The sequence below is a fragment of the Haemaphysalis longicornis genome, unplaced genomic scaffold (genome assembly GCF_048455015.1).
Source record: "Haemaphysalis longicornis isolate Haplotype H1 unplaced genomic scaffold, Haemaphysalis longicornis Haplotype H1 scaffold_11, whole genome shotgun sequence".
Taxonomy (NCBI): domain Eukaryota; kingdom Metazoa; phylum Arthropoda; class Arachnida; order Ixodida; family Ixodidae; genus Haemaphysalis; species Haemaphysalis longicornis.
Window position 1 is genome coordinate 34,659,649 of NW_027526214.1, and position 19,354 is coordinate 34,679,002.

Sequence of the window (19,354 nt, forward strand, 5' to 3'; positions counted from 1 at the left end):
TGTACGGCACGAAGTTCTTGCGTGGTGGGGACAGAGGCCGCAGTTTGGGTAGGTTGGTGAGATTCTTCTTTTCGCTTAATATGGGGAGTGTGGGGTGAGATGCAACGGTAGCTTGTGTTTGCCTGTGCTGGTGCAGCGGGAGTAAGGGTGGCCGAGTTGGAATTTTGGCTGAGAGCACAATTTTCTTGCGGAAGGCGCGCGTTCTCTTTGCAAAATTGAACAATCTTTTCAAGCAGTGTTTCCATTTCGCGAAGAAAGTGTTTAGTGTCTAGTGTACTTTGCGCAAGGGGTAGAGAATTGCGTAGTGAGGAAAGAAATAGTTCCAGAGAGCTTTCTGGGCTCCCGTGTGATTAGGGGCATCCGGGTGGGTGAGAAAGAATCACTGTGAGACTTGGCTGTAGAAAGGTTTGCCAATGGTATCGGTTATGGTTAGGGTGGGTCCTTAAGTGGCAAGCGGCGTGCTGCTTGTCTTGAGTAAAGCGGGGTGTTGCCCCGTAATGGCTTGAGAAGTGGTCTTGCGCCATGGTTTGAGGTTTCTGGGGCATCCCGTGTACCCAGTGTGGTGGGCCGCGCCACATAGGATACACGAAGGCGTGCAGGGGTGGTTTGTCTGGGGTGCTGGCATGCTGGAGGCGGTGCATCGTTTCTTGCTGGGTGGAAGGAAGCAGGCGTCTTTGCGGTGGCTGGGGCGCCAGCAGGCAAACCATGTCTCTTTTTTCTTTTGAAGGGGTTGTAGCGATGTACGCACGCCAAACAATTCATTCACGATTCTAACTATTTGTTTTCCCGTCCACAATATAAATACTTCTGAAGATTTTTAAAAGGTTTTCCTTTTTTTTCTCCAGCGATACATCCGCTATCTTGCAGGTTTCGCTACAGCTAATTGCGCCAAGGTGAAGCATTCGACAACCAAATTGGTCTCCAACCTCGTTTAGATGTTTCCGCTTGTTCAGTCAAGTACCTATTTTGCTGAAACTGAGGTCTTGTGAGTCTGAATGGTTCATTGTACCTGCAGCTCTCACGATGGAGTCGGGCAGTAAATTCTGGTCGGTCTAGTGCCTGTCTCCTGTTTGCGTTTTAAGGCTTTCTTATTTTTGTGATAGCGTTTTTCTGTTGGGAATAAAGGGAAATCATGGCTCGGCTGCTTCAAACCAGGCCGCGGTCTCCTCGCTCTGACAGTAAATGGTCGTCAAGTGTGGATCAGACAGTCCCCCTTCAGAAACACGGAAGTACTCATGTTCACGTGAATGTGCAGCCTCACAGACTACTTCTACGAGCGGAGCTAGCTGGCCTTCAGGAAGTTGCGGAAAAGATTTACCTTTCATGAAGCCAGGAACTCGAACCCATAGGTAGATTTTCTACCTTTTCCTTAACATCCTCGACTTCACGTTTTTCGTCGTCTGCTTGGGTTCTTGTCGTAGAACCTTCCTTGGCTTCGACAGGTGCTTCATGGTTTCTCCAAGCTTATCATTTCATCTTACGCTCGAATATCCTACGCCTTTTTGGATAGGTCAAGCCTCTCATTGTCCTGTTGGCTTGTTCCTTGACGGACACTTAAAGGCGCTAGCAGACGAAATGGTGTATTGTATTCGTTATCGTATTCTCCCTTCCTCGTAGGAGCAAAAAGAGCTTGCGCGCGTCTCAAGTCGCAGTGAACTGATGTGGTTTTTGCACTGCCTTCCTGCAGCAGTTCTGCGAACGAGCTCAAGTCGAGGTTGCTCAAGTCGCGATGTATGGGAAACGGCACAATATGTTCTCGCGCGGTTTTCTTCGCGTTATGGAGGTGAACATGATAGCATCTGGCAGCTGCATGTCAGAGAAGTCGGTATGGAAACAGGATGTGGACTAGAAATGGTGTCCGAGCCTTTGCACTTCAGGTGGCTCACCGTTAAGTGTAAACCTGCCGCGCGGGCACAACCAAATTAGAGGTCGATATACGTGAGTGAACGTGAGAGGGGTCGCCCTGATTAGTTACCCGGCGAACGCTGTTGGGCACAAAGCGAATGTTAGAAAGCAATTTGTTAGGACTGACGAGTTTTTGGAGGAGACTGTCATTTCAGACGATTTGGAGGCCTTCAAAGCATTGCGCAGCCGTTTGAAGGCAAGGCATATTTCTTCTCAATACGCCAAAGTGTCAAAACATTCCCGCTTAGGTTTTTCAGGTACAAGCAGCTCCCTGATCTTCCTGTCTATCTCCTACAGTGCAGCGTATCTGGTTGGGAGGAGGTCAATGGCCACTTTCGAGACATGCGAAGATGAAGAGGAGGCTACCAGAAGTTCGTTCGCTGCCTGGAGCAGTCGTGTTACGCGGCCCGGAATGAACGCGTTTTTGTTGGAACAGCTAATCAATTTAAAGCCAGTGGTCTTCAATGAACGGTGAGGGCAGCTATAATGACCTCCGACTGAGGGTCGGGCTGGGCAGCGTATATAACAGTCAAAGAGCGGAATTTGCACGACTCTAAGGAGGGAGGTCATGTCAGTGGTCACCTTCGTCACGTGCGATCATCTTCCTGTTGTTCAAAGTATCGAAATGTAGCAGAAGAACGGCGAAAATAATACAAGGGCCGTAGCTGCCGAAAACAAAGATAACTTTATTCACATGTGTGCTTTCATGATGACAATGTTAATGACTGGCTCATACCCATGAAGAAATTAAACAAGCAAATTTTTTGTTGATTGCTAACAGAAGCCCTGTAAAAAAATCTTAAACCCATTGCTTTACACCGCCCTAGACAAATAAAGTATTTTTATAAATGTTCCCATGTAATTCTAGAACGTTCTCGTCCTCTGATAATTGCCCACCTACCTTAACTTGACTATAACGTTACGCCCAGCCCGTCTTATGTCTCGGGTAATAGCTCTCTAGTTAGGAGCTGCCCTAAACGTGATGTTTTCTTCCACGGTTTTCCACAACAACGGATGAATTTGCTTTTCCTTCCCTACAACTACCCAAGTTTCAAAGTTTCTATACCATCCTAGGACAATCCAGATGGCGAGCGCTGTACCATAGAGAGTGTCTCCATGTCAAATAATACCGGGCAATCCCAATGACATTAAATCTCGTGAGGTACGAAGCATGCCGTTTATAAATAAACACTTGTAGTCTTGGCCTGTTTGCCCACAGAGATGAAACCGTTGGGGGTAGAGGTATAATTCTTTACCGTAAAACTACCGTGTCTTTCAAGCACGAAGTTGTCCTAGCTCTAGGCGCTAGAAACCAAGGGTCCCGGTGTTTGAATTTAGGACGCGTTATGTTCTACAGCAAAGCTTTTGTAACGAGTGTCTTGGTGTGTTATAATAAAGCGCATTACGTTTTAGCACAAGGCGTTGTAAAACCAGTATCCCGGTGCTTTAGCGCCGTGACTATAGGAGGCGAGATACGACAATGACCGGATACGCCTACAGCCCCAGCTCCAAAGCAGCTTTGCCCCTAACATGGGCTGACACATTTTTTTCCCTTTTTTACCATATACTGCACACAACCTTTCCAAAGCTTTCATCCTAATTTGTTTTTTTTGATAACTTTGCTTTAGACGCTGTGCCACCAGTTGTAATATATACCGTGTTTTCTTACAGCGCAACATGATGGAGTGTTTCTGACAAAGAACAGATCAGGTGCTGAGAAACCGAACCTTTCGAAAACCATAGAGTGTGGCACTGTGGTTGCTCGAATCGTAACTCGAATTGTAAGGACAATAAGCAAGTGCGTAGAGCACTAGGGATAATTTGTTTCGCCCACAAACATGAAGAACGTATTGTCGTAACACCAGTTCAACTGAGACGTAGTCGAAAAAATGTTGCTAAAACGTATCGCAAGGCTTTACCTTGCAAAGAAATGATGAAATTTTTTTTCAGGAACATACGCAACAAATCTACAGGCACAATTTTAAACTTATCTTTCGCAGAACATACTCTTGTCGCTTTAAAACAACAGACAATTACGAGTAATTGATGGTGAGCATACGTGTGGACGTTTGCTTGAAATGTATTTCACAACTGGTTTAAATGATCGGACGAAGGATAACCCATCCGCATAGTTTTCTTCATTTTGACGCAATGACAAATTTATTGACTTTCAAAACAGTCAGCTTACTTCCAAGCGGGAAAAATTACCTAAATTATTTCTATCAAAACAAGTTTTGCAATGACCACAATGCTACCAACGGAGAAATGTCACGTTAGCAATCATGTTCAATTTGATTAGCGGTTTGCATTAATCCAACCACAAATAACACAAGCACGATCCACTGAGCCGCCAAAATTTGAACTTTAAGAAATACAACTTTACGCACTTTTAAAAATTTGAAGAAATTGGACTGTGATTGTGGACGAACATTAATTTAAAAAGCACCGGACAAAGAAGTATGAGAAATATAGGCAATGTAATTGTAAAACCACGTTTAATTTCATGCAAGCATTGTCTGTGATCTTTATCGTCGGTAAAAAAAGTGTTTGTGTATCGGGAGTAGTAAATGCGTGAAACGGTAGCCATGAAACATCGCGTGGCTGAAAAATGTTTCTGAACTATTTCCCGGTATTCGGATCAGAGTGCGCACCGAACACGTCACATTTACACGACAGGAAACAAACGGACTCCGGTTAGTGCCACAGTCAGGAACAAATAAGGACCAGCAAAGTGTAAGGATGGACCGAATTTTGTTGAACCATAGTTCGCCTTGTGCCGGAAGCACGCAGTGGAGATGCACATTTTCTAAGGAACCTCGCACTAGATCTTCGCAGCAGACCATTAACCCGAACGAAATTTTCGCTACTTCTACCGCTGTAGCGTACGGTGCCCTGGCTTTACCCTGACAGAGCTTGGGATTACTATTTGCCCTCTTTTACTCTTGCAACAAAGGAGTGACTACAAATTTTCTACACGATTCTGTTTGTAGGGCTACTCAACGGAGAACTTTTGGTCTGTCTGTCTTCCTGCCTGCCTTTCCATCCGTCAGTTCGTGCCTCCATTGAGCTGCCCGCCAAAATTATGGAGAGGTTCAACTGAGCTGTCATATACCTCCAGCTATTATACAGACATATGCCTGGTCGAAACAGGGAAATTGAAGCACTGCGGATATCTGAGTCAAAACACGAATAATTAGTTAACTTTTTAGTGTCCCATTATAGAACATATGAAGGTTTCATTGTTCCGATGGCAAATGAAAGAAATATGCACTCCTTCGTCTTGCGGTGACGATGGTTAAACGACAAGCATTCTCGTGATGGATTTTCTGGTTGTGCCATCGCAGCCTGCGGTTATGTGCTGCTTTGGAGCTACGCACAACTTTTCTAGAATTTCTATATCAACTCTCGAGTGTGCGCGCCTTAGGCCTACCCTTTCGTTTTAAGGTGTTGAGAACTAATTTGCTGCTTGGTGGTAGTTCACCAACTTATAGAATGGTTGCCGGTTTAAGGTGTTAAACCCTAAGATGTCGCGTTACGCCTAACGTCCTGCACATAAAAACGAGTTGTCAGGCCTACCTTCTTGCGCCTAACAGTCTTACACCAAGTATAGCAATGCCATTCTCCTAGTTACAGATTCTTTGCGTTTTCCAAACCGCTTTGACTATGACAGAATGACGCAATTGAATGGACGCCAGTTTCACAACGCGAGGAACCAATGTTCAATTTTGGCCACTGAAGCGTTTTTTGTATTTAGCCCACTTCCGTTCCCACCCTTGCCTGGGAAAGTTGGCTTTCCTTCACGGCGTACTGGTATACGACGGCATCATGAGAACTCTATATTGTAGCTTTGAAATACTGGCCATTGGAGAAATTAAACGTGCGTGGCACTCAGGTGGAATTGGGGTTTGTTCTTGGTGGCTATTCCCTTTGGAGTTCGGGTGCCAATGCAATAAAGTTTCGGGCCCTTTCCACGCTCCCTCCCCCTCGCCTTGAAAACATATTGGCTTAGGTTGGTAGCGGCCGTGGGCGTGCAAATCCGTCAGCTTCCCAAGGCCACGACAACGTGGTGGCACCGTTCTTGCAAAGACTTCCTTTTGATATTTCACTTAACCTTTCGTATCTGCAACTCGGGTAGGGACGACGCTCGAACACGTCTTCCGACGTGGCCTAAACGTTGCAGTTATCAAGTATGTTTTGTACGTCAGCGTAAACACACCCATGCTCTGCATGGTTGGCACTACGTAGGACTCGAGGAATCTAACGGTGGCACTCACGGTGCTGGTGGGGCAGAGTGACTCTGTAGCATCATTGTACCTTATAACCAGGCGTCACCATGTACGCAGCGTCTGTAGTTCGGCGTATAATTAGTAAATTCCCAAAGAAAGCTTGCGACCCTTCCACGAAAGATTTGAATAGAAGATTCACGAAGGTTCCATCTTGTAAAACTATATTTCTTTAGAATACCGCACGCGTGTCAATCGTTTTAATGTCCTGAAGTTACCGATATATGGTATGCCAGCAGACCGAACGCCGTAAGGATAGAATTTCCTTAACATACCTGGATTGCCAAGACAGACATTGGTAGGGTAGGAGCTTACGAATGGGGATGAGTTGTGACTTGGGTAGAACTCGCGGGGGAGACTATGGTCTTTCGACAGCATTTGCAGCGAAGCAAACAGACACGCATCCAAATTTTGAATGCGCGGGACCAGGGTGTTCTGGCTCCTCGACTGCTGAGCTTGAAGGTCATCGTGAAACAATAAGGATGGTTTTTTGGGGGTGTCCTGGACTGATAGGATAGACCCAAAATTTTAAAAGAAATAAGGTAATAACTTGTGAAAGAAAGCGGCATCCTGGTAGATATCTGTTTTGTTCGGTAGGATTTTCCTCATTATATGATTGAGCCTTTTTAGCAGAAGGTTTACAGTTAAAAGTGTGACCAAAAGTATTGTAGCACCTTAAACGATTGCAGCGTTGATCCACGTTCTCTGTAGGATTTTGGTGCTTGTTGCTTTCTATGCAAGGATTACAAAAGGCTGGGTAAACGAATCCAGCAAATATACCATTATATGTCACAAGAACACAGCCTGAAACTTCAAATACCATAAGTACACGTGACATAAAAATACACTTTCTAGTAAGATTATTGACTTACGAAAACCAATAGAGGTAGAGCGCGTTTATGTTTACTTTCAGTGGATAGATAGATATGACGCAGTTATTTTCTAAAAAACATAGATAAATGCAATCAGCTTGAGATATTTACAACTAATGAACTGTTTTCTTGTCTTAATTATTGCCTAATTAAACGTGGCCCCCAGTCGTGCATTTCAAACAGTTGTGCGCAATCATGCAACGAACACACAATACTTCTAGCGTGCATTTACCTCTAATATGAATTACTCGATTCAAACCAGTTGTAACAATTTATCGAAACATAATGCTTACTTTGTCAAAGAAATCGCAAGAAAAAAAAACTGTGAAATAAATATGAAGAAGAGCACATTTAAATGAACATTTTTAGAAAAGGAAGTGCCCGATTAGCAGAGTGTAGTATAGTGGGCCTATGCTTGGAGAAGACCCGGACAGGTGGGCGAAAAATATGGAAGCTAAGCAGTTTTTATTCGTTACGGGGTATCGTTGTTTTTAACAGGCGGAAGTAAGACATTTTAAAGGTTTGTTTGGTAACAATTTTGTCTTACCCCATAATCTAATAATGAATGAAAACGCAATTTTAACGGCACGCTGGATATCAGACGTAACCAAATGGTGAACTTCTTCCAGCTTGTATGGGTAAGATTTATTTTGGAGCAAGGTGAATTCTGCAGATTTTGGAGCATGTTGGTGGAAGTGATAAATCAAGACACACAAGGTGTTTGTCTGTACTTTATTTCAAAAGTAAGAGAAGGAGAAAAAGAGGAAAAGAAATCAAGCGTTTATAACAACCCCTTAAGAGATTCAATAAATCAAAATAATTTTTCTGGTTACGGATTTTTCACCTCTGTTGTTTTTTACGGATTTTTACGCATTGTTGTTTGTTACTGCTACCACCGTGAAAAGCGAAAGAAGAAGGCACATAGAAACAATTTGAAATCCTATACAATCCGCAGGAGTGTGTTCTCTAGTGCTCGTACAAAGAAAGCTTATACCGGTTTGCTTTGATACCAGCCTCCCCCTACTTAGTGCATGCTGTTGCGAGTGTGGCGACCGCAGTCTGCTGGTAGCGGGCCGGTCGCCGTCGCTCCGTCGAGCCAGGACTAAGGGAGAGCTTCGGGATAGCTCAACGCGTGTATTTACAATTTTACAGTGAGTTGGCGAGATGAAGACAGATCTCATGGCGAGCCGCAGCTCGCCATGAGATCCGCAGCTCGCCCCCCTTTTTGTTCACCCCTGGTCCCTAGTTCCCTAGGTTGGGGATCACCATAAAACAATGCGACCAATGGTGATGTGTTCCTTGCTATGAAGCCCCGCCCTCGGATAGGTACACGCTTTTCCTGTTTGACGATAGATGCACAACACGCGCTCACAGACACACACACCCTTGCCACTCGTTAGGAGACTGTACAGAACGGAGGAACGGAAGACGAGCGGCGCCATGTATCCTTTGGTGTCTGCCGCGCGCTGCGTTCTTACGATGGGGATCTTCTCGCATGCCGTTCCCAGGGCCCCTAACCGCTCAGATCATCCAGATTCGTGGAATTACTCCGGGAAGAGCTAATGACCCGCCGCCACCGGTACCATTGTCCAGTTGTCGCCGTCTTGGCTTTCGCGCTCACACGCGAGGAGTTGCCGAGGTCGGGAGAAGCCGCCGCTCCTTAATTCCTTTGGGGCAAAAACACTTCACACCGCTCAATAGCCGCTGTAAATCAGTGGCCGCCGCCGCGTCTTGTCGGTCTCTTTTCGTCTCTGTCGATAAACGGTGGTGGGGTGGCTGACCCGCGGGCGAATGACCAGCGCAGTCATGGCGCCAGTGAGTCGTTACAATGCCTCGTCCAATTTTCCAAACACTCGCTTCAGTTTAGGTACGAAATGATGAGTGTGACGGAACATATCCGGGAAGGGGAATGACGCCGCATTTTACGCTAGAAAGACGAAGCTCAATACTCAGCGGGTGCTGCTGAGTTAGAGGAAAAAGATGTGTGAACAAGGCACCGGAAGAGATCAAGCGAGACCGAGCCATGAGACAAGCAGATTGAACGGGGAACAGCACTGCGAGGACCACTGTAAGACGTCCGGTCTACGTGCAACAGCGAGGCAAGGCCGTCGCCAGTCTACGCAATGGTTCCCGGCGGCGCCGCCAAGTCACGTGCATCGTCGACAGCCCGGACTACCGTCTACCGGGCTCAGGCGTACCGAAAAGTCAGGCGAGGCGGGATCAAGCCTTCAACTTCTTCGGCTGAGATTCTCTCTGGCGTCGCAACCTGCGGAGTGAAACGCGACGACGCAAGCTCGGCTACGAGGGCGGCGTCGGCACCCGCGTTTTCATACGACCGATCGTGAGCGGGTTCTGTTCTCGGGACATTTATGCGGGGACGGTCGCGGACCTTGTAGTTGTGGGCAGTGGATCGGGCCACTATGGTGGTTTCCTTTAGCTAAGTGTCTCGTCTAACGTTTCGTGGATAACCTTTCGTCGTTGCTACAAACCCTCTGTCCTGTGAAGTCTGTACATAAAATGTCTTCTCGTTCGCACCAATAGAATCCCCTTCGTTTCGCGTGATCCGGCCCATTATGTACAATGAGTAAGGGAGAAACTGTCGCCTTTATCTCTTACCATTCAGAAATTGTCAATTTATATTCCCACCGTGAAGCCCGTATGACTGAGTGTAATTTTACCCGCTATTTTCTGCATGTGATTGGTTGCTCAAAAAAATGGCTTGTGAAATGCATGCACCGCTTACCTAAACCTCCCAATGCAGACACACTGCTTTAAAACCGATATTTGTGTCATCCTAATGAAGTTCACCATCGCCCACCTCTCTTGAATAGAAACTTTGAAGTGGGCTTTGCAACAAACCTCTCAAACTGGTCTTATGCTCCGCATATCTAGGGCTTGTGTAGGCTGTCAGTGTGGCCTACGAAGGTAAGATAGCCTCGAAATTATTAAAACTGCTTTGCAGAAACCCGTCGTCATTTCTCCTTTGACCGCGTCGATTATGAAGGGCATAAAGTTTTGTTGGGCTTCCTTTGTAACGCGGGTTGTGTTTAACACAGCCTTAAGCTGTAAAGCCGCTGGTGAGTAACCCCATCCAGAAAAGTTTTTTTTACTTATGTGCTATTACATTGTATGTCGTACACTTCTTCCTGGAAAACTGCAATCATCTAAATACCGCTCCCGCCTTTTTTCGACCATGTACGGTGTTCCGACTCTAGAAGCTCGTCCCCTTTTTCCTGAAGAGTCAACGAATGTCTTTCTGCAATGTAAACTATCTGTTGTAATTTCCAGTTGCGTCAAAGAACCTTGGCACAAGTATTGCTATAAGTGTTCGCCGAAAACAATACTTTGCCAGAAACCTGCGTGGACATGATGGCGGGAACCGAAAGCGATTAGTTTTACTATGAAATGTTTCCCCGTAATCTTTTTCCTGGTTTCTGTAGACATAGAGAATTCTGGTTGGATTTTTTTGTGTTTTGTATAACATTCCATTACACTTTTTTCAAGTGTGCTGGACGGCACCCGCGAGCCCACGTAACTTTGATGACTGCTGCGTCACCGCCTCTGTATTGTTGGAGTTTTTAGGGGAGCACTAATTCGCTTAAATAAACTTGTTTTACCTTCGAGACATCTGCGTCGTCTTTGGCTACGTGACATCTGTTAGAGGCGCTGGGTACGCGCCCATCGTGCTCCCTACGCCTTCTGGAAGCCGACAAGCCACTGACTGGAAGGTTTACCAGCCGAGTTTGGCCTCTTACCAGAGCCAACCAAGACAACGACCACTGCAACCGACAAGATGGTGCAACAAGCCACTCCTCCAATGGTCCTTCAACAACCCCGGGCACCACGATCGTTCCAAGGATCCCCCGTTAAAAACCCTTGGACAGGTGAAGAAATCTGTGTGCATCCGGATCTTTGACTGCTGGGATGATGGAGAAAATTTCCGCACGTGTTTCTTTATCTGGAGGATGCAGCTCGAACTTCGTTTAAGAACCTCAAAAACTAACTGACTGACTGGACACTCTACAAAAGCGAGTTCTTTAAACCCTCCACCACCATCGTGCAACAAGAGCGAGCAGCACTGTTGCTAGAAACGCAGACGCAACACCGCAACGAAGGGGTAGGGATTTTTGTTGAGGACATGAAGAGATTATTTCGCCATGCGTACCTGGAAAAGCCACAAGAAAAGAAACAAATATTTCCGATGTGAGGGCTAAAGAAAGAGATTTTGCTTGTCTCTTCTGTAACCCTCTTAAGACGGTGGCTGAATTCGCGTCTGAGGCGGCCACGATGGAGAAGTCGCTTGAAGTTCGAACTAGGCAGTTCAACCGACAAGCCAATGCGATGGTTTGTGAATTGGGGAAGTAGGAGCTGCGGAAACTCTTCTCGACGACACCACAACCCCAAGTCGCTTTTCTGATTGACGTGATCCAGGAACAAGCTAAACATGCGTTGGAAACTTCTAGGCCATCTGATGTACCCCGCGAGCCACAAGCTATGACTTGCTCCACAGCTGTTCGTCTACCCCACCCTGCTCCAACACATACCCAAGGGGAACCGGCGTACCGCCGCCCACTGTCGCCCACCCAACCACCTATAGTTCCATTGCTGACGCCGAGCAAGATGGTCGGGTGGCGAACAATGGATTGTCATCCACTGTGCTGCCACTGTGGAGACGCCGACCACATCTATCGCCTCTGCCCATACAAGACACATAAACTGCGTGGTTTCTGCGTTGACGCACCCCGCCCCGAACCTGGCCAACGACAACGCTAGATTGACAACTATCTCAAATTAGGCTTGGGACATCGCGTTTCAAATATTACCCGTCGCCCTACCCATACAAATCACCGAGCTGCCACAACAATGCTAACTTTGCACGTAAGAGGTGCCCTAGCCCACGCGGAGAAAAATAAAAGCGGCAATTTCAGGAGGTGAAGTTTTATAATGGCAGAAAACGGAAACACTCAAACAATGGTATGATTCACGGAAGACAATGATTCACGACGTGCACTCAGGTTGACGACCATATCCATACCTGACATTACTCCAGAGATCGACGTCAGCCACATCACGCGACCCGTACCCGAAAAGGCAGAGCCTGCGGTTGTGAAGACGATGCCAATGACGACACATATTTCCGGACCGAAAACATGCACAAGCCGACATACTGCGCCCCGACCCACCCCAAACTCGAGGAAAGCGGCGTCCGAAGTTCAGTTGTCCATTCGCCGCTTTGGTGTAGTCGCCCTCATAAACGGGCCGCGACTAATCAGTAATGAGCGGGTCCTTTGCGTCTAAGTTAAAATTTACGATGAGATGAGGCGGCCGGCACATACGCACAGCCGGAGGCCGTCGCGTCAGACCAAGTGGAACGTGCACATCGCACGTCACCATACATGGTACGGTGTACCCTTCTACGTTCTCAAATTTTGCCTAACTGTTCCCACGACGAATAATTAGGATATAGTCTTTCACTCTCAACGGTGCAATACTTGATCGGCCGACAAGGTCGATAACATTTTTTTCTCTGGCCACTCGATGACCCCGGAACGTAATCTGGAAGACTATCCTGCTGTACGGATCGCCCAGGATTGCGCCACCCTGCCACCCCACCGAGTTTGATCACACCGTCGGCTGTGAGGATGCTGCTCCTGACGTCGACGCTATCGGAGAGACTCACCAAAGTTTGGTTCTCGACCACGGTGTCTCCGCCGCAAGAAGCACTGAGCGCTTTGGCAATGCAAATCCCACGTTTTGGTCGCTAGTTCCACCGAGGAGTACCAACATAAGAACAAGACTGCTACGATTGCGTTTCTCGAAAAAACGCAAGAAACAAGTAAAGTAACGCGCACGCTAAGATGTTTTCAAGACGCCGCATTCTTTCGACGTGAACGTGATGCTACCGCAAGAAAACAACACCAAATTATTGACGGCGTTTCTGCGTCACTACAACGAGGGGTTTTTGTAGAACTCAAAATTACGTCAGCCACCTCCGGTGAATCACCGAATAATAACGGGGGATGGAGCCCGACATATCCGACAGTCATATTACCGCGTGTCTTCACAGGACGGGAAACCTTGCGGATAAAAGTGGCCGGCATGCTCATTGCTGATAATATACAGCCATCAAAAAGTCCTGGGGCTGGGGCGGTCGTACTCGTCAAGAAAAAAAGGCCGCACATTAAAGTTTTTCCCTGACTACCGGTGACTGAACAAAATCACGAAGGACGTGTACTCCCTGCCATAAATTCTCATCGAAGTAGTTACTCCCATCGATGAATCCCAATTCAAGCTACTGCCAAAGACGTAGACGAGAGAGACCAAGAGAAGACTGCATTCAAAACCCCCTATTTCCTTTACCTGTTCAAGGCAATTTCGTTCGGGACGAACGGGGCGCACAACTTTTCATAGAGTCATGGACACCGCGCTAACTGCTCTGAAGGGGCACACCTGTCCTATATGTATCGGCGTGGTTGTGGTATTCGCCCGAACGTTCCACGAACACCTTGAAAGGTTGGACTGTGTAGTTAGTCGGACGTCGGGGTTAATTCTGGAGACTAAAAAGTGCCGCGTCGCGTACGAGGAACTCCAGTCTATGGGCAACGTCGTCAACGCCGCCGGTGTCCTGCCTGTCGTGGCGAAACCTTCAATCATATCTGACATTCAAGAACGATAGGCAAGTAGGCTGTGCGAAGATTTCTCGTTCTGAGATAATTAAACCAGCGGTTCGTCGGAAAATTCGCGTGCTTTGTAGATTCTCTTATACGCTTGATGGAGCACCCCTTTCATCTGGGAAAACGGCCCACAAAAAGCAATCTGTGATTTGCAACAACGCCTTCAAAACCCACCCGTGCTCGGTCATTTCAACGAAAACGCCGAAACAAAAATGCACACGGATTCCAGTGATATAGGCTGGGGTGCCATCCTCATCCAGAAGCGAAGCGGTTGCGAAAAGGGAAACGCTTATGCCAGCCGTGGGTTGTCGAATAAGAAGAAAAACTACTCTGCCTCTGAGAATGCGTGTCGGGCAAATATATGGGCCATTAAAAAGTTTCGTCCATACGTGTATGGTAGACGTTCAGGGTTGTCATATACCTCAATGCGCTTTGTTGGCTCGCAAATTGCGAGGACCCCTCTAGCAGTCGTGACCAATAAAGCTTGCGCCTCCAAACTCCACCTCAAGACTCCGATGCAGATGGCGCGTTCTTCCGAGTCGTCACGGATAGCGACCTAGCCTCCCAGCAGTGTTCCGATCCCGACTTACGCGTCATGATCGACTACCTTGAAGTACGCAATGTCGATTGGCTAGGGCCTTCAAACGCAGCTTACCACCATTCAGCCTCAAACATTCCGTCCTCGAGAAGAAAAATTTCAACCCCGCCACGAGAAAGAATTATCTTCTTGTAATCCCTGAAGACCTTCGTGGCGACATTTTGAACCCTGGCACGACGAGGTGTCATCCGGACATCTAAGCACAGGACGCAATATTGCAAAAATCAACGCGAAGTACAACTGGCCGCAGCTTACAACAGATGTGTCCCACTACGTCCGAGCTGCAGTTAGTGGCAGGGGCGAAAAACGCCGCCGACCAGACCCACAGGACTTCTGCCGCCGATCGCTATCCCATTGACGCGAGAACAAGTGGATTGTCGTAGCGACAGACTACATCAGCCGCTACGCAGATACCTCTGCTCTTCCGAGACAGACTGCACAAGAAGTAGCGAAGCTATTCATAAACCAAGTTGTACCGCGACATGGAGCCCCAGAAGTCCTAATCACGCACTGGGAATGGCCTTTACTGCGGAGCTGATGCAAGAATCTTACGCTACAGCACCACGGATTCCCAAAGAACGATGGTGTACCACCCCCAAATTAACCGACTAATGGCACGTTTGAACAAGACGATTGCCGATATGCGGTCATTGTACGTCCACGTTAAAAATCAGACGTGGAACGAAGTGCACCCGTATATACATTTGCGTACAACATGGACATTCCAAGAAACTACGTGGATGACACTGCTTGAACTTGTCTGTAGAAGGCGGCCGACTACGATGCTTGACGCCCTGATTCCACACGTAGAAGACGACGAACTCTGTGACGACGTCCAAGGACACTTTCAGCGTGCGGAGGAGGCCCACAGATCGATCGAGTTCGTACAACGGACCTGCAGCTAGTAGACTTCGGACGCTACAATCTCCGACGCCAAGACACAAAGTTTCACCCTAGGGATCATGTGGGGGTTTTGGATCCCATCTTCATGACGCCACTAAGCGAGAAGCCTCTTCCACGGTATTTCGAATCCTACCTGATTTTTCGACGTGTTGGCCAACTTACCCACGAATTGTTCACAGATTGAGATTCAAGGAACATCGCAACGCCGCACGTGTCCCGAACTTGTCCACGTGGTTGGCCTAAAACCTTACTACGCAAAATGATGGACTCATTTTTGTTGATGTTTTTTCGGGCTGTCCTTTTATTTTAGCACTATTGCAGGGTTGTGATGCCGCGAAGCATGCATTGGATTTGTTTTCTTGTGTTTTCTTTGTGCCATCCTGCTGCGCCGGGCTGTGCTATCGGTGTAATCTGTGGGCAAGTGATGCGAGTGTTCCAATATTTTTTAGATGTGACGCATCTCTTGCTCTGGGGTATGTCCCTCCGGCGTCGGCGTCCGCACACCACCTGCGCATGCGCAACTCTCCTCCGGTCTTCTCTCCGACAGCTGTGCGCAACACTCTCACTTCGTCTGATTAACATAATAACAACAGCTGCGCGCGTGCTTCGCTCCACTCGCGTCTGCTCCGGTGCGTAAGTGCGCGACTCCCCAACGCTGTCTTCTCTCCTTCAGGCGCTGTGCATATAAAGGGGGCAGCGCATTGCGGCGGTCCAGTCAGCGCGCGCGATCCACTGACCATGTACTTCAGCGACCACAAAGCCGTCTTGCTCAAAGTAAAGTGCAACAACTGAAAATGGCACCCAGTCTCTTTCTCTCAGTAAAAGATTGAAAATTACGCCCATCTTTCCCGCGTGTGAGAGCACCCGCATGTGATCGAATGAATCCTACGCGTTCACAGCCCGTTTTCACCGATTTAGAGAATCAACCCAATGGAAACACCAGTTGAACCCCGCCTTCCCCCCGATGCGTCGCATCACATCAGGGTTCCCCTTGCGGGAAAATGGGCGTAATTTTTATGCCGCATCTATTATTGCATTTGAAAGGAAGTTTGTTGCACTAGCATCACCAGCATAGAATAATCTTTTTTGGTCTACAGTGTTCTGGATGTAATTAAATGGTCCGAGAAACACTCGCGCCGAAACATAAACGCCCGCACAGCGGATGCCGCGGTATTTATTCGCCGAAACTCGCCTGCGCACTTCATCTTCTTGGCTGCTGCTTGGCTGCCTCGGTATTCTTTGAGTTGTTAAGGGAGCGTAAGGTCGCCACAAAAGCCTTGTTTTACGACCGAGTCAACCGCGTCGTCTTTGGCTACGTGACAATATCTAAAACGTTAGCTGTTTCTTGGTACGTTTAGTGTTATTAACGGTTTTTAATGCCTTAAAACCATCTGTAAGTCTGTGCTATTTCAGTGTCAAAGATCCGCATCAACAGCGTCCGTCCATTTGGTTTTGTTAATTTATCATTGGCTCCTAGTGTAAGTGTGCAATTGCAGAGTAAATGAATTGGAAAAGAGTAACATGTTTCAAAAATTGAATGCCGATACTTTAGAGCACGTCAGGATACATTTTCGTTACTCTTACATGTTGCGTCTCCTTTATTGCCTAGAGTATAAAAAAGGGGTTATTTTTTCATTTTCATCTTATGTTCATCGTGTTTTCTTAGACACTCGTTGTCTTTATTGCTATGCGCCAATATGTGTAACCTAATACCACAAGGACATCAGCTTCGTGAGCTACATCGATAGTTTAAAAGCGGTATACTTAAATATAGAATTTCTGACTTTTCTCTGCTAAACTCATATCGCACTTGAGTGAAACTGTGCCACATTCCGATGCAATATCTCATATCGCCTTTACATGCGCGATGTTTGAGTCTGTCTTTCTTCTCTTCTTGCAGATACGTCTCATCCATAAATCGGTTCCACAGGCAATCCATTGCTTCCTGTCTGTTCCCCATATAGCATCAATTCCTTTGTATCATGTTGCATATACCAAGAAATAACAGGCGGAAAAACAAAACAAGAGTGGTTTACATACGTTAACTACAAGGTTGCTGCGGAATAGCCCCTCCAAGCAAATTTGTACCTCCGTTTCAACTCAAATTTTCTGCTGCAGCTGTAGAAAGTCTGAGCCAATTTTCTCCAGTTCTAGGAGAATACTGAAACGTTCTCTACCAAGTCGTTTCTTTCAGATTTAAGGGTGCTATTTATAACAGAACATTTTGAGCCATTCAAACCATTTTGCATGCACTATAACATACTGAATATTGTTTAATTGCCTGCCCAGGCTGAATTTACTGCTCAGCCTCAATTGGCGGCCCAGTCAAGCCTGCCCAAACTTAAACACAGAACATTGTCAGTGCCCCAGTATTCATCGAGGATTGTATTTTTGTTGTTTTGATTGCATTGCAGGACTGTATAGCCCGTCAATACTTTAACTTATAAGTGTCAGGTGCCCACGATCTGGCCTCCCTCACATATTTAAATTAGATTATTCTTACCCTCACGCCAATACTTCGTTTTCGCTTTGTTTTTGTCACTCACTTTGCTTGGTCAAATTAGTTGGGCCTTTCTCCGCCTATTAGTTTACCCACCAATCCAGATTTTTTCAGTTCTGCCATCGTTTTGACAAGAACATTTCTTCCGAGCTCGAGTTTAGCTTCTCTATATTTAGTTATGGATTAAAACACACCTCAGTTGTCCCACCCATCCCGAGAGTCTCCGTTTTTTTATTTATTTTTAATACCTCAAAGTATATAAATTACCGCTTTCCAAACTTTAACATTCAGCATTTGTCTGCAAAGATATGACCTTGGAATGTGAGCTTTTTTGTTAGATTTTTGCTTTTGTACCCGTGATGAATTTCAGACACAGCTATCACTTTCGTGTTTGATGTGGTTTACGAGTACTTTTATTTTGAATAATATTTCCAATTAGCTTATTTGCACAGTCGTTTATTCAGAGCCTTCCGGTGTTCTAAAAGCACCACCTCGGCCATTGCTGTTCAAAGATCTGCCTGATATAGCCCACTGCGATTCATGTGTATTGGCTGACAAAAATCGGTACCCCGCTACAGTGTTTTTCGGCGACCATCCTGTTTACCTACAATAATCTTTGCAGATCAATTTGTGGCATGCCGATTTCAATCCACTGTGAGAAATGGTTTCCTGATATTAGGTATGACCAGGCCTTCTGCTCTTCTGATAAATACTGTTGGTTTATAGCCGCGCCATATGAACACATAAAGTAGTAGTGGCATTGTAAAATATCATAAAAACGCTCCTCTGAATGCATGCACATTGTTTTTTGGTATTCAGTAGGCCTAAGACCTTTTGATATATATATATATATATATATATATATATATATATATATATATATATATATATATATTTATATATATATATAAATATAATCACGATGGGACATGAGGGGCTCGTTGAAAATAATACAGAAATAAGAGTTGGCAGTCTAGAAAACCTCGGAAAGCAAAGGAGAGGATGTGGTAGGTCATTGAAACAGATAAAAAAATTTGGAAAGAAAGAAAGTGGAGAAAAATTGCCCGCGACGTGGGATTCGACCCGACGACCTCCAGAATACCGCGCTGGTGCGATAACCACTACGCTACCGGCGGGGAGATTTTCCCCTCCACTTTCTGGGGTATTCATGGTAAGGTATTTTTTGTTTCCTGTGCTTGGGGGCTGTAGCCAGCGCCACTCGGACTACTCGGGGTGAAGGCGACCTTGTTTTTAAGCCCCGGGCCGTGACTCGAGTGTCTACGACATGTCAAGAGTGGCCGACCAGCGTTGAACCCTCTTAAGATCCCTATGGCTATAAGACTGCGAGAACAGAGGCCCTCGCTATTAATGTAGCGAATCAGAATCGGAAATGAATGGCTCGTTGAAAATAAGACAGAAATAAGAGTTGGCAGTCAGGAAAACCTCGGAAAGCAAATAAGAGGATGTGGTAGGTCATTGAAACAGATAAAAAAATTTGGAAAGAAAGAAAGTGGAGAAAAATTGCCCGCGACGTGGGATTCGACCCGACGACCTCCAGAATACCGCGCTGGTGCGATAACCACTACGCTACCGGCGGGGAGATTTTCCCCTCCACTTTC